The sequence below is a fragment of the Pinus tabuliformis genome, chromosome 3_2 (assembly GCF_031772625.1).
Source record: "Pinus tabuliformis cultivar Carrire ecotype Pingquan chromosome 3_2, CPIR1, whole genome shotgun sequence".
NCBI classification, from domain to species: domain Eukaryota; kingdom Viridiplantae; phylum Streptophyta; class Pinopsida; order Pinales; family Pinaceae; genus Pinus; species Pinus tabuliformis.
The window spans coordinates 780,058,926-780,072,931 of NC_142302.1; positions in this window are offsets into that span (position 1 = coordinate 780,058,926).

Here is a 14,006-nt window from a genome sequence, read left to right on the forward strand (position 1 = left end):
ACAGTATTCTTTAAAGTGTCCACCTTTACCAACAACACCTTTTTGTTTTCTATCATATCCCTCACAAAGTGATACCGAACATCAACGTGCTTTGGCTTTGAAAGCTATGCGGGGTTCTTTGCCAAGAAAATTGCACTTTGGCTATCACAATCTATCCTTATAGCTTCTTGTACTAACCCCATACTTGAACACAATCTCTGCAACCAAACTTCTTCCTTGCTTGCATGAGTGGTTGCCATGTATTCTGCCTCTGTAGTTGATAGTGCCACTACATATTGTTTCTTACTCATCCAACTCACTGCACCTCTAAATAAGTTAAACACATACCCACTTGTAGATCTTCTCTCATCCAGATCTCTAGCCTAGTCTACATCAACAAAGCCATGAATATCCGACACTGTCCAATCCTGGTCTTCCATGGTAGCACAAACCATAATCACTAGTGCCACGTAAATACATGAAAACTTGCTTCACTGTTGTCCAGTGCTCCTTCCCTGGTTTTGACATAAACCTTTTTAATACTCCCACTACATGTGTAAGTCTGGTCTAGTACAGAACGTTGTATACATCAGGCTACCGACTACACTTGCATATGGAAGACGGGACATGTCCTCTTCCTCTTCTTGTGTCTTGGGACACTGTTCACTAGATAACCTCACACCTACAGGAATAGGAACCTTCACCGGTTTACTATCTTGCATATTAAACCTTTGCAGTATTGTCTCGACATACTTTCTATGGTTTAACCATAGCTTCCTCTTTGTCTGATCTCTTTTAATTTCCATGCCCAAAATATAGTTTGCAGCACCAAGGTCTTTCATGTCGAATTTGGAGGACAATTTGGTCTTCAAATCCTAGATAATTTCTTTGTCATTTCTAACCAGCAACATATCATCCACATACAAGAACAGACAAATAATATGGTCACCAATTAATTTAAAATACACAGAGTGATCTATTTTGCTTCTGGTGAAGCCAAGTCCCCGTATAAATGTATCAAATTTTTGATACCACATCCTTGGTGACTATTTTAACCCATACAAAGACTTCTTTAACTTCCATACCCGTTCTTTCTTACCCTTCACCGCAAAGCCTTTAGGTTACTTCATGTATATTTCCTCTTCCAGATCCCCGTGAAGAAATTTTGTCTTCACATCCATCTCTTCTACCTCAAAATCAAAAGCAACAACAACAGATAAAAGTAACCTAATAAAAGTTACCTTGGCAACAGGAGAAAAAATATCACCAAAATCAATTCTCGACACTTGGGAATAACCTTTTGCTACCAACCAAGCTTTGTATTTTTCCACCTTTCCTTCTACATTTGTCTTCTTCTTGAACACCCATTTGTTGCCAATGCGTTTCCTTCCAGCCGAAAACTCCACCAAATCCCAAGCCTCATTTTTGTGCAACGATGCCATTTCATCAACCATGGTCTCTTTCCAGAGTTTTCCATCCTCTGAATATACTACTTCACAGTTATGGGATCATCATCAATAATAGATAAAGCAAAATTTGAATAGAAAACAGATGGACTATACCTTTCTGGTTGCCTTCTTTCTTGAACTGATCTTCTCACACCAGGAGTTTCTGGCTCATCATCTTTTGATTCCTCCTCTATTGTAGAGTCTAATTCTTCCTCCTTAACCTCAAACTCTATCTTCTCAAGTTCCTTTGGTTGGACTTCATGTTTAATAACATCTTTTACCTCTCTGAACACCACATCTTGGCTGTACACAACCTTTTGTGTGACTGGGTTCCAAAGCTTATAACCCTTTAAACCATCTTTATACCCAATAAAGATGCACTTTTTAGATTTCCTATACAACTTGGTTTGTTTCTCCTTTGGAACATGTACATATGCATCACATCCAAATACCCTTAGATGTGAAAGAGAGGGTTTCTTACTAGTCCATACCTCTTGTGGAGTCTTATCCTCCAACGCTGATGAAGGTGACCCATTGACCAGGTAACATGCAGTATCCACTGCCTCTGCCCAGAATTCCTGTCATAACCCAGCACCAATGAGCATGCTTCTTGCCCTTTCCATCAACGTCTTATTCATTCTTTCTACAACTCCATTTTATTGAGGTGTATATGGAGTAGTCTTTTGTTGTGCTATACCACACTTCTTATAGAATTCTTCAAATTCCTTGCTGCAAAACTCTCCACCATTATCTGTCATCAGGACCTTTATCTTCTTCTCTGTCTGATTTTCCACGAGTGCCTTAAATTCTTTAAACCTGTCAAAGGCTTTAGATTTCTTCTTAAGGAAATATATCCATGTATTCCTTGAGGAGTCATCTATAAATGATAAATAGTACATAGACTTACCCAGTGATGGAACCTCCACAGGTCCAAACACATCACTGTGCACAAGTTCTAATATCTGTTTCGCCCTCTTACTACCATAGGGGAAACTCACCCGATTCTGCTTCCCATATACACAATTTTCATAGAGATCAAAATCCAGAGAGCTATTACTCGTACCTTCTACCATACCTTTACCATGAAGTATTTGAAGGCCCTTCTCTCCAATATGTCCAATCCTTTGATGCCACAACATGGTCTTTTCTCCATAGAGCACTAGATTTTCTGCTCCACTTTCAGGAACCACAGAATTGTTGCACCCATCAATAATAGTGCTACCTTGTAGCTTGTACAGAGTTCCAATTCGAACTCCCCGCATCAATACCAGTTCTCCTCGAACCATTTTGTAGGTATCCTTCTTGAACATTGTTTTTACACCTGCATCATCCAGCTTGCTTACAAAAATCACATTTCTGGCTAATGCAAGAATATGCAGTACACCCGGAAGTGTTCTAACCGTTCCACCTTGCAACTTCAACTTTACTTTTCCAAGACCAATGACTCTAGCCTTCCTATCATCCCCTAAGAAGACATCACCACCATCGTATTTCTCATAGTCGCAGAACCACCCTCTATGGGGAGTGAAGTGAAAGGATGCACCTGAGACAATCAGCCATGCCTCATGATCTACATGTGTACTTGAAGGAGCCAACTACACATCCCCACCTTCATCTGAGGTGGTTTTTGCCTCTGCAGAAGGAGCATCATCAGATCCCTTTCCTTTATTAAGAGATTTAGATTTACAGTCCCTTTTGTAGTGCCCTTCCTTTCCACATTTCCAACACACCACCTTTACAGGTTTTCCTGGAGACTTAGATCTCCCTCTAGATTTAGATCTCCCACTGAATGACTTATTTTTGTTTCTATTCTGGGACCGTCCTCGTATAGACAAGACATCACCATTCTGTCTTTCCATATTTTTTCATCTCATCTCCTCCGTCAGCAAGGCTGAGACTATTTCATCAAACTGCAAGGTAGTTGCATTGCTACATATTGAAATAACCAAACTATCCCACGAATCTTGTAGAGAACACAACAAACTGATGGAGTTATCTTCATCTGAAATTTTAATATCAACAGATGCTAACTAACTTACCACAGTATTAAATGCATTTAGATGCTTTGTCACCGATTCTCCATCATTCATCCTTAGGTTATATAGCTTTTTCCACAAGAACAATTTATTCACCAGAGACTTATATTGGTACAAAGTCCCTAACTTGTCCCACAAATCCTTCACCATAGCTTCCCCGATACATTCAGCAATACTGAATCTGAGACACACAATCGCGTTGTGCTCTTTTCCTTTTGATCCAACTTCTTCCATTCTTCATCAGTCACTCTCGTTGGTTCAGTACCCGGAACTGCCACGATCCATTTATCTTTATCCACCAACAGATCCTCCATCTTGAGTTTCCACAAGTCAAAAACCTGACCATTAAATTTCTCGATCTCTGTCTTTCCACCGCTTGCCATCTTCTTTTACCACCAGAATCGATCTCGTAGATCTCCCATTGAATAGCGTCTACCATAGGCCCGAGCAAAACCCCTCAACAACAAAGGCATCCCCTTGAAGCCAAAATAGCTCTGATTCCAAATGTAGATTTTAACCGCATATAGAAATTACCTACATACAAATTCTAAAAACATAGAAAATAAACAATGCGAGAGCATAACACATAAAATAGATATACACAGAGGTTTCTCCGTGGATCCCAAAACTGAGACTACCAGCTTCATTTTTCATTATGTTCCTTTCAATGTTATAATACATATTTATATGTGCTGAAGCATCCATTAGCATGGACTGAAAACCATCATGTCCAATACCATGGACTGAAAACCATCGCGTCCAATACGATGGACTGAAAACCATTGCATCCAAAAACATGTGCGAAAATCATGCACAAAACCATAGGTGGGTCCACCCATCCTAATATAGGGTCCAAAACCAAAATTTTTTGCGGCGCTACCCTGGACCCCAAAAAGTGGGGTTACGAATACGCCTCAAACCCCCTGTGACCCCCCCACTACACAATCAGCGCAACGAAGGGGGCCTCCGCCCCCCCTCTAACCCCCCGGTTACTATGTAGGCTAGTCGTGGAAAGAATATAACATGACACAACATGGTAACCCTAGGGGTATCTTGAAGAAGGTAAGAAGACCAAATATTTTCCACTACCTACCAATGGAAGGAGAAAATAGAATAAGGAGAAAAGAGAAATGGTTAGGGATAGGCATGTAACCCAGACCTCAAGCAATAGTGGTGGTCATGCATCTCTTTTTGAAAGAACCACTGTTAGGTGGGGAGATGTGGTTAACACCTCCTACTTTGTTCAAAGATGTATAAGGAAACCGGGTTCCCTATTTACCCTTGTGCTTGTTGTTCCAAGAGCAAGAAGACAACCTCAAAAAGGAAAGTGATTCCATGTCCATGACGATAGAAGAAGGACTAAGTGGCTTGAGGACGAGCCACATTTTTTTATTGTGGTGTGGCAACACCCTAATGGGCCTGAGTATTTTGGTGTAACAATGCCCTAATGGGCCTAAGTTCTTGAGTATGACAGTGACCTCTCTGGGCCTTCTTATCTTTGATATGAGAAAATATTATGATAGTGATATGAAGGAGACATGTTGAGTTCTATGAGAGAGATACCATGATAGACATATGATTGTTTCATTGCACTATTATCTCTAGTGTTCTCTCTACATGATTTATTATGATGATATGGGGTTTATGCAATTCAAAAATGTTTTAAAATGTTTTAAAATGTAGTTATCTACAATAGAGACTTCTTTCCCTAAGAATATTAACATTATTATAATCTATTGGTTAATGGTTAATGCTGAATATTCTTTAGTAAATGTTGAAAAGTGAAATAAATTATATAGATGTCAAATTAGGTTCATAAAATTAGACATTTAAATCGGGAGAGAGGAAAAATTATAGGTCACCTATGGATTCTAATCAACCTATTTTCCATGTTCAAAATATGGATAGGTATGTAATTTTAGTTTTTTTTTGTTTCTATTTCGAGTTTAAAGTGATCATTGAGTTGATTATTATTGGTGCACAGGATACTGACAAACCTGGTATTTACAACACAGTGGCTGAAAATAACCCGCTTAACATAAACCCTTTCGACAACACCCACAAATTTAGTAAAGTCTCACCCAAGACATTAATTGGTGATTTCCAGAACTAGGTTTCTGTAGTCTAACAGGATTGTCTTGTGATTGTGACACAATTCTCTTGAATAACAGATACTATAACACCCTTTTGTTACTACGCACTACACATATAACTAGGCATTGGTTATTCCATACCTTCTACAAGCCCGTAATGGCCAAGTATGGTGTGAGGCCCTTGACATGGAATCCATATGACAGATCCTGTTCAATCCTCGACACAAATAGATTTGTGACTACTATACAGATACAGCTGACATACTAGACAGAATAACACTTCAGACCATACCAGTCAAGGAGCACTTGTGCTATTTCATCCAGGTTTAACAAACATAATTCTATAGGATTAAACAAAAATAAGTCATCGCTAAATACCACCAGTCTAAATCATATCAGTGACTATGAGCATTAGGATTATTAACAAACATGCAAACTAGTAACACCATTACAAACCATCACCAGAAAGTGAGGTAAATCATATATTAATGCATCACATTCACATAAATAGAAGAGTCATCTAAGAATTTACAAAGCTATGCATAAAAAACATCGCAATGTGTTCCCTAATTAAAGCAGTTTCGCCAACAACAATTCACATATATATTAGGATGTAAGGAAAAATATCTCGAGTTACATACACTAGTTTACCAAGCTCCTTGGCCATCTATGACAATATCCAACACCAAAAACGTGACTAGAAAACATCTATAACACACTTGTATAGTCCATAAGTAAGCCCATTACAGTAATTCTACCAAGTGACGACATACTTGACTATGGCTTCTAGATTACATCAAAACAACAATGGTACAAATAACAATTTAATACTTTACGTATAAATTCTTCCAATCAATAACCTACCCTCGATTGGGCTTCAATAAACCATTTTATATCAATTGGGAGTTCTCTTCAAACATTGTCTCTTCTTGCATATTCAATTCATATGGCTAAAGTTTGTTGGGATATTTCATTTGATTCCCTCCTAAGTTGTCCTATAGCTATCCAAAATATATCCTACCCTATTCAGCTCCACTCCTCCTGTTCTCTCTCATTTTTAAAATGACTCCAACTTCTTATTAACCATGACTTCCCTAGTCAACACCTTCCCATGTAAGAACATAATGGTAAAAATTCCCTTCATGTGTCTTTCTCTCCCACTTACTATTGTCCTCCTACTATGTAACATCCATCTTTGTCATACCCCAACTGTTGCTCCAACGTTATCCTATTCTCTTATTCCTTCGACAACCCTCCAATGAACCCTACCTTTCCCTTCCTACACCCCTTGCTCTTGTCGCATAGTCTTACTGTCCCGAAAATTTTTGAAAAAATTCTAGGTCACAACAAGCCCCCAACAAAAATATGTGGCCCATCCTTGAGCCACTCTATCCTTATTTTATCACCATGAATTTAGGACCTACATTATCATTGAAGTTGTCTATTTTCCTTTGGTATTACTGTCACACGAAGAGACATAGGATTTGGTCACCTTGGAGCTCTTAAAAAACCCCAAGATGAATCAGCCAAGTCCCCTTCCCGCACAGTGGTGCTCTAATCAGATGCTTATTTGGGTGCATAATGGTGTTGGCATGTTAGGACTTTAAGTATTGCATTGTGACCATTATCCCACATGCATCGGGAAGATAGTGTAAATGTATTTCAAAAAAGTGTTGTGTTTCCAATTGTATTGAGGAATATCGTATGTAAGAGTACCTTGGTTGGTGGTGTCGTGTATTGTGACTTGGTGTAAGCGCTATGACATAAAATGAATTTTCGTGTTTCTAATTTTTTTTGGTGTTTTATCTCACTGATTTCCCCCACATGGGTCACATAAGGAGAGTATGTGGGATTTAGAAATGCAGTGAATTTGGTTTACATAACAAGAAACATGAAAATAGAAAGGTATAGTGGTAGTTTGGATGTTTGCTTCTAATAAAGAAGCTCCCTAGTGCCTAGGGCCACATACGTATTAATTTTTTAACAAAACAATTTATATTTACAATATATAATAAACTACATTATATACATAATTTCAATATAAAATGTCATTATTTTGTGTCTTAGTATATTTACAACTATTGTATATATGTTTATTTCTTATTTACAATATACTTATATACAAATATAAATGTTTTCACACACACACACACACAAACACACACACACACACACACATATATATATATATATATATATATATATATATATATATATATATATATATATATATATATATACATATATATATATATATATAATATGTTAAAATATTTGTGTTTTATAATAGGTTAAGTAACTGTTTTTTTTCAATGCGAGAATGTACCAAGTGATGTGGAAGAGACACAAACAAGAAAAAAGTGAGATGTTGTGACAACCAAAGAGGAAATCCTTTAGGAAGAATTTCGAAAATAGTAACCAAGGAAAGGTGCAAAGAAAGGATAAACAATCCAAAACATCATGTAAATGACATTAACCAAGTTGAATTGAGGGTAACGAAAAAACAAGTGAAACCTAAAGGTAAAACCTGGATGATGTTATGTATAAGCTAAACATGAGGGACCACATATTTTTTCAAAAAATGTGGGGGTTATTTTGACCACAACAATTGGCGACTCATGGGGAAGAAAAAATTATCTCTGGTTTTAAAAGTGATGGGTTTAAATTTACCAAAAGGATAAAGTTATCATTTTTTTCAAGTCTTCAAAGAGTAAAGCATTTTCCATGTCTTCCACCTCAACAAATACAGAACTAAAGGTTCTAAAAATTAAGCACTTGATATAAACTGAGTCGAAAACCATGAATCCTAGTTTTTGAGAGAAATAATTGAGTGGCAGAAGAGGTATAGATAGGAAGTTTAGAGAAGGTATTAATCCATAAATATACATAGTCTCCCCTACTTGACATCGATTCAATCCCAATGAGCTTGTTAGTATCCCAACAAATTTGTCTTAGTACTGTACAAGCATAGCCCCACTACCAATGGGTTTATTCAATACCCCGATGGGTTTTCTTGCACATCCAATATTTTCTATGCCTTGATGCCTAGAAATGTTTTGGATCAACGCGTGAGGAATTTCCTTGTCACATCCATCATTATACTCTTTTTTGTTTGAAATAAAAATCTTGATTGGTTCAATGGGTCTCTAGTTACCTGTTCCTTAAGACTACCATAGAGTTATTCTAGTCTAAACTAACTAGTATGTAGAATATGCACACCAACAACCTTCAATTTGTTTATGAGTGGTAATTATTGAGATTAACAAACTAAAGGGAAAGGAATCATTTGTATGATGTTTCTTTAGATAAGATGATCTTCTTTTTAGTGATTGAAACTAGGGCTTACTCTAGCCATAAGGGCCTTTCTCCTATGAAAGGAGCCTTAGCGAATGAAATAATTAGAATACAATATGCAAAATGTAGCCTAGTCAAAGTGAAAGAAAATAAAACTCTATCTCAATTAGGAGAAGGATAACCTCACTTCTAATCAAGAGCTAGTTATCTAAGAGAAGGCGAATGGACCATTGGATCTCAAGTTAAAATTGACCTACAGGTGAACAAAATAATTTTAGTGGCATATAAATAGTTCAATCAAACATAGAAGGGATTTGTTTTAATAAATAAGCTACTAAAACCCTTTTCTACATATATTTGAATGAAATTATAAAGATGAATTCACTGTAAAATTTAAATTGTGCAAAAGAAATAAATTTTATCTATGAAACATAGGATAGCCAAGACAAATCTGCAATAAACAAATGAATAAGCTATCTGCTACTACAAATTAGCATCAATGAATCCATTAGTAGTATAAACCTAAAACATACTAACCATGGAATGATAACATCAACAAGAAAAGAATTAGCATAAGAAAAATCATTTCAATAATATTTACTAAAATCAGTCATCAGTATACCAATTGATGCATAATTTAATATAGACTAAAATAGACATAGAAAAATAATATTAAATTCAAAAATCAAATATAGTAGTGCTAATAAATGAAAATTTACTATTATTCAATCCAATAGCTTCATACATTCAGTCCATTTGAAGCCTTGAACCCTTACAAAAAATGAGTTTAATATGGTGCATAACCACTCCTTATCACAACTCCAAGACCTCTCCATTTCTCATCAAATATACTAAATAACTACAATATTGCAATTCTAAAAGTCTTTGTACAAAAAAACCCCTTGAGCATGATGCAAAGGTGAAAAAAAAATATAATTTTAAACGAGCTCTATAATCCACCTTTCTAGTCGATTCGAACCTCCCCCTCTTTAGAAAAGGTTGAAGATTTATTTAAATCAGTTTTCGAGCAATGGGGACTTGATGCCTAGCCTAACCATTGAACCATAATTAAATTTTGCTACACCTCCACAATGCTAAAATTTCATACATAGTTATAAATTTGGAACTTTCTAAAGAAATTTGAAGCCAATTGTTTGTGTGTAGTGAATGAGGGCCTTTGGTTGTAAACGATTGCTGCAGGAATCTAGTGGTCGTTCATTATTTTCGATAAACATGCATAGTTCTTAAATGATTAATGTTTAATGCTTTAATGTGGTAAACATGCTTAATGATACATTAAGAAAAGTTACAGGACAAAATGGTGGATGACTCTAATCTACGTAAGGTAGATGGAGAAGGAATCTATGTGGAGTTAGGAGGAGGAAATAACCCACCAACAACTCAATTTATGGAGATCGTGAGAAATTTACAAGAAGATTTGGTTCACATCAAAACCATTCATGAATTGTTGTTGAAGGCTAGTGAAGAACAATAAAGGATGGTAAAAGATCTAACTGAAAAATATTGTAATGGGCTAATAGTGTTGGGCTGTGTTATGTTCTTTCCACGACTAGCTCCCCTAGTTAACAGGGGGGTAGAGGGGGGCAGAGTCCCCCCTTCATTGCACTGATTGTGTAGCAGGGGGGTCACAGTGGGGGTGATAGCCCTTGGGGAAATTTGTTTTTGGACCCTCTATTAGGTGGGTCGAACCTACCTATGGTTTTGTGCATCGTTTTTTGCAGATGGTTTTAGGCACGATGGTTTCCAGTCCATGGTATTGGATGCTTCAGCATGTATATATATTTATTGTCACACTGAAAGGAACATAATGGAAAATCAATCTGGTAGTCCTAGTTTTGGGATCCAAGGGAAAATCTCTGTGTATATGTTTTTTATGTGTTATTCTCTTGCATTTTTTATCTTCTATGTTTTAGAATTCGTATGCAGGTAATTTCTGTATAGTGTTAAAACCTACATTTGGAATTAGAGTTATTTTGGCTTCAAAAGGATGCCTATGTTGTTGAGGGGTTTCGCTCGGCCTATGGTTGACCTTGTTTAGTGGGAGACCTGCGGGATCAATTCTGGTGGTGAAAGAATATGGCGAGCAGTGGAAAGATAGAGGTCGAGAAATTTAATGGTGAGAGTTTTGAGATATGGAAACTCAAGATGGAGGATCTGTCGGTAGATAAAGATCAGTGGATTGTGGTATATCTATGTACTAAACCAACAAGAGTGTCTGATGAAGAATGGAAGAAGTTGGATCGGAAGGGAAAGAGCATAATATGATTGTGTGTCTTAGATTCAGTATTGCTGAATGTATCAGGGGAAGCTACGACTAAGGTTTTGTGGGTCAAGTTAGGGACTTTGTACCAATCTAAGCCTCTGGTGAATAAATTGTTCCTACAGAAAAATCTATATAACCTGAGGATGAAATATGGAGACTCGGTGATAGAGAATATAAATGCATTTAATATTGTCGTAAGTCAGTTATTATCTGTTGATATTAAAATTTTAGATGAAGATAAGTGCATCAGTTTGTTGTGTTCTCTACTAGATTCGTGTGATAGTCTGGTTATTGTGATAGGTAGCAATCTAACTACCTTGTAGTTTGATGAAATAGTCTCATCCTTGCTGACAGAGGAGATGAGACAGAAAGATATGGAGAGCGAGAATGGTGATGCCATGTATGTATGAGGACGGTCCTAGAACAGAAGCAAAAGTAAGTCATCGAGTGGGAGATATAAATCTAGAGGGAGATCTAAATCTTGAGGAAAACCTATAAAGGTGGTGTGCTGGAAATGCAGAAAGGAAGGGCACTACAAAAGGGACTATAAATCTAAGGCTCCTCAGAAAGGAAAGAGATCTGAAGATGCTCCCTCCTCGGAAGCGAAAACCACCTAATATGAAGGTGGGGATGTGTACCTGGCTTCTTCAAGTACACATGTAGATCATGATACATGGTGGATTAACTCAGGTGTATCCTTTCACTTCAGTCCCCATAGATAGTGGTTCGGCGAGTATGATAAATACAATGGTGGTGATGTCTTCTTAGGGGATGATAGGAAGGCTAGAACCGTTGTTCGCGGAAAAGTAAATTTGAAGTTGCAAGGTGGGAGGGTTAAAACACTTCTGGGTGTTTTGCATATTCCTACATTAGCTAAAAATCTGGTTTATGTTAGCAAGCTGAATGATGCAGGTGTAAAAAGAGTGTTTGAGAAAGATACCTGCAAGATGGTTCGGGAAGCACTGGTATTAATGAGGGGAGTTCGGATTGGAACTCTGTACAAGCTACAAGGTAGCATTGTTATTGATGGGTGCAACAGTTCTGTGGTTCCTGAAAGTGGAGTGGAAAATCTAGTGGTCTCTCGGGAAAAGACCATGCTATGGCATCAAAGGCTTGGACATATTGGAGAGAAGGGCCTTCGAATACTTCATGGTAAAGGTATGGTAGAAGGTATGACTAATAGCTCTCTGGATTTTGATTTCTGTGAAAATTGCGTATATGGAAAGCAGAATTGGGTGAGTTTCCCCTCTAGTGGTAAGAGGGTGAAACATATAGTAGAGCTTGTGCACAGTGATGTGTTTGGACCTGTGAAGATTCTATCACTGGGTAAGTCTATGTACTATGTACAATTTATAGATGACTTCTCAAGGAATACATGGATATATTTCCTTAAGAAGAAATCAGAAGTCTCTGACAGGTTTAAAGAATTTAAGGCTCTGGTGGAAAACTCGACACAAAAGAAGATAAAGGTGTTGAGGACAGATAACAGTGGAGAGTTTTGCAATAAGGAATTTGAAGAATTCTATAAGAAGTGTGGTATATCATGAAAAAATACTACTCCATACACACCTGTGAAAAATGGAGTTGCAGAAAGAATGAACAAGATCTTGATGGAAAGGGAAAGAAGCATGCTCAGTGGTGTCAGGTTAGGAAAATAATTCTGGGTAGAGGCGGTGGAGACAACATGTTACTTGGTCAACAGATCACCTTCATCAACGTTAGAGGATAAGACTCCACAAGAGGTATGGACTCATAAGAAACCCTCTCTTTCACATCTAAGGGTATTTGGATGTGATGCATATGTACATGTTCCAAAGGAGAAAAGAACAAAGTTCGATAGCAAATCTCAAAAGTGCATATTTATTAGGTATAAGGATGGTTTAAAGGGTTATAAGCTTTGGAACCAAGTAACAAGGAAGGTTATGTACAACTGAGAAGTGGTGTTTAGAGAGGTGAATTATGTTGTTAAACATGACGTCCAACTAAAGGAACCTGAGAAGATAGAGTTTGAGCTTAAGGAGGAAGAATCAGACTCTACAAAAAAAGAGGAATCAGAAGATGAACAACCACAAAATTCAGTTGTGAGAAGATCAATTCAAGAAAGAAGGAAACCAGAAAGTTATAGTCCATCTGCTTTCTGCTAAAAATTTTCTTTATCTATTACTAATGATGATCCAGAAATGTGAAGGAAGCAGTAAATTCAGAGGATGGAAAACTCTGGAAAGAGGCCATGGTTAATGAAATGGCATCTTTGCACAAAAATGAGGCTTAGGATCTGGTGGAGTTGTTGGCTGGAATGAAACCCATTGGTAGCAAATGGGTGTTCAATAAGAACACAAACGCAAAAGGAAAGGTGGAGAAATACAAAGCTTTGTTGGTAGAAAAAGGTTATTCCCAGGTGAGGGGAATTGATTTTGGTGATATTTTTTCTCATGTTGCCAAGGTAGCTTGTATTAGATTACTTTTATCTATTGTTGCTGCTTTTGATTTTGAGGTAGAGCATATGGATGTGAAGACAACATTTCTTCACGGGGATTTGGAAGAGGAGATCTACATGAAGCAACCTGAAGGCTTTGAGATCAAGGGTAAGAAAGAACTGGTATGCAAGTTAAAGAACTCTCTGTATGGGTTAAAACAGTCACCAAGGATGTGGTATCAGAAATTTGATACATTTATATGGGGAATTGGCTTCGCTAGAAGCAAAGTAGATCATTGTGTGTATTTGAAATTAATTGGTGACCATGCTATTTATCTGGTCTTGTATGTGGATGATATTTTGGTGGTTGGAAATGACAAAGAAATTATCGAGGATTTGAAGACCCAATTGTCCTCCAAATTCAACATGAAAGACCTTGGTTCTGCAAACTATATT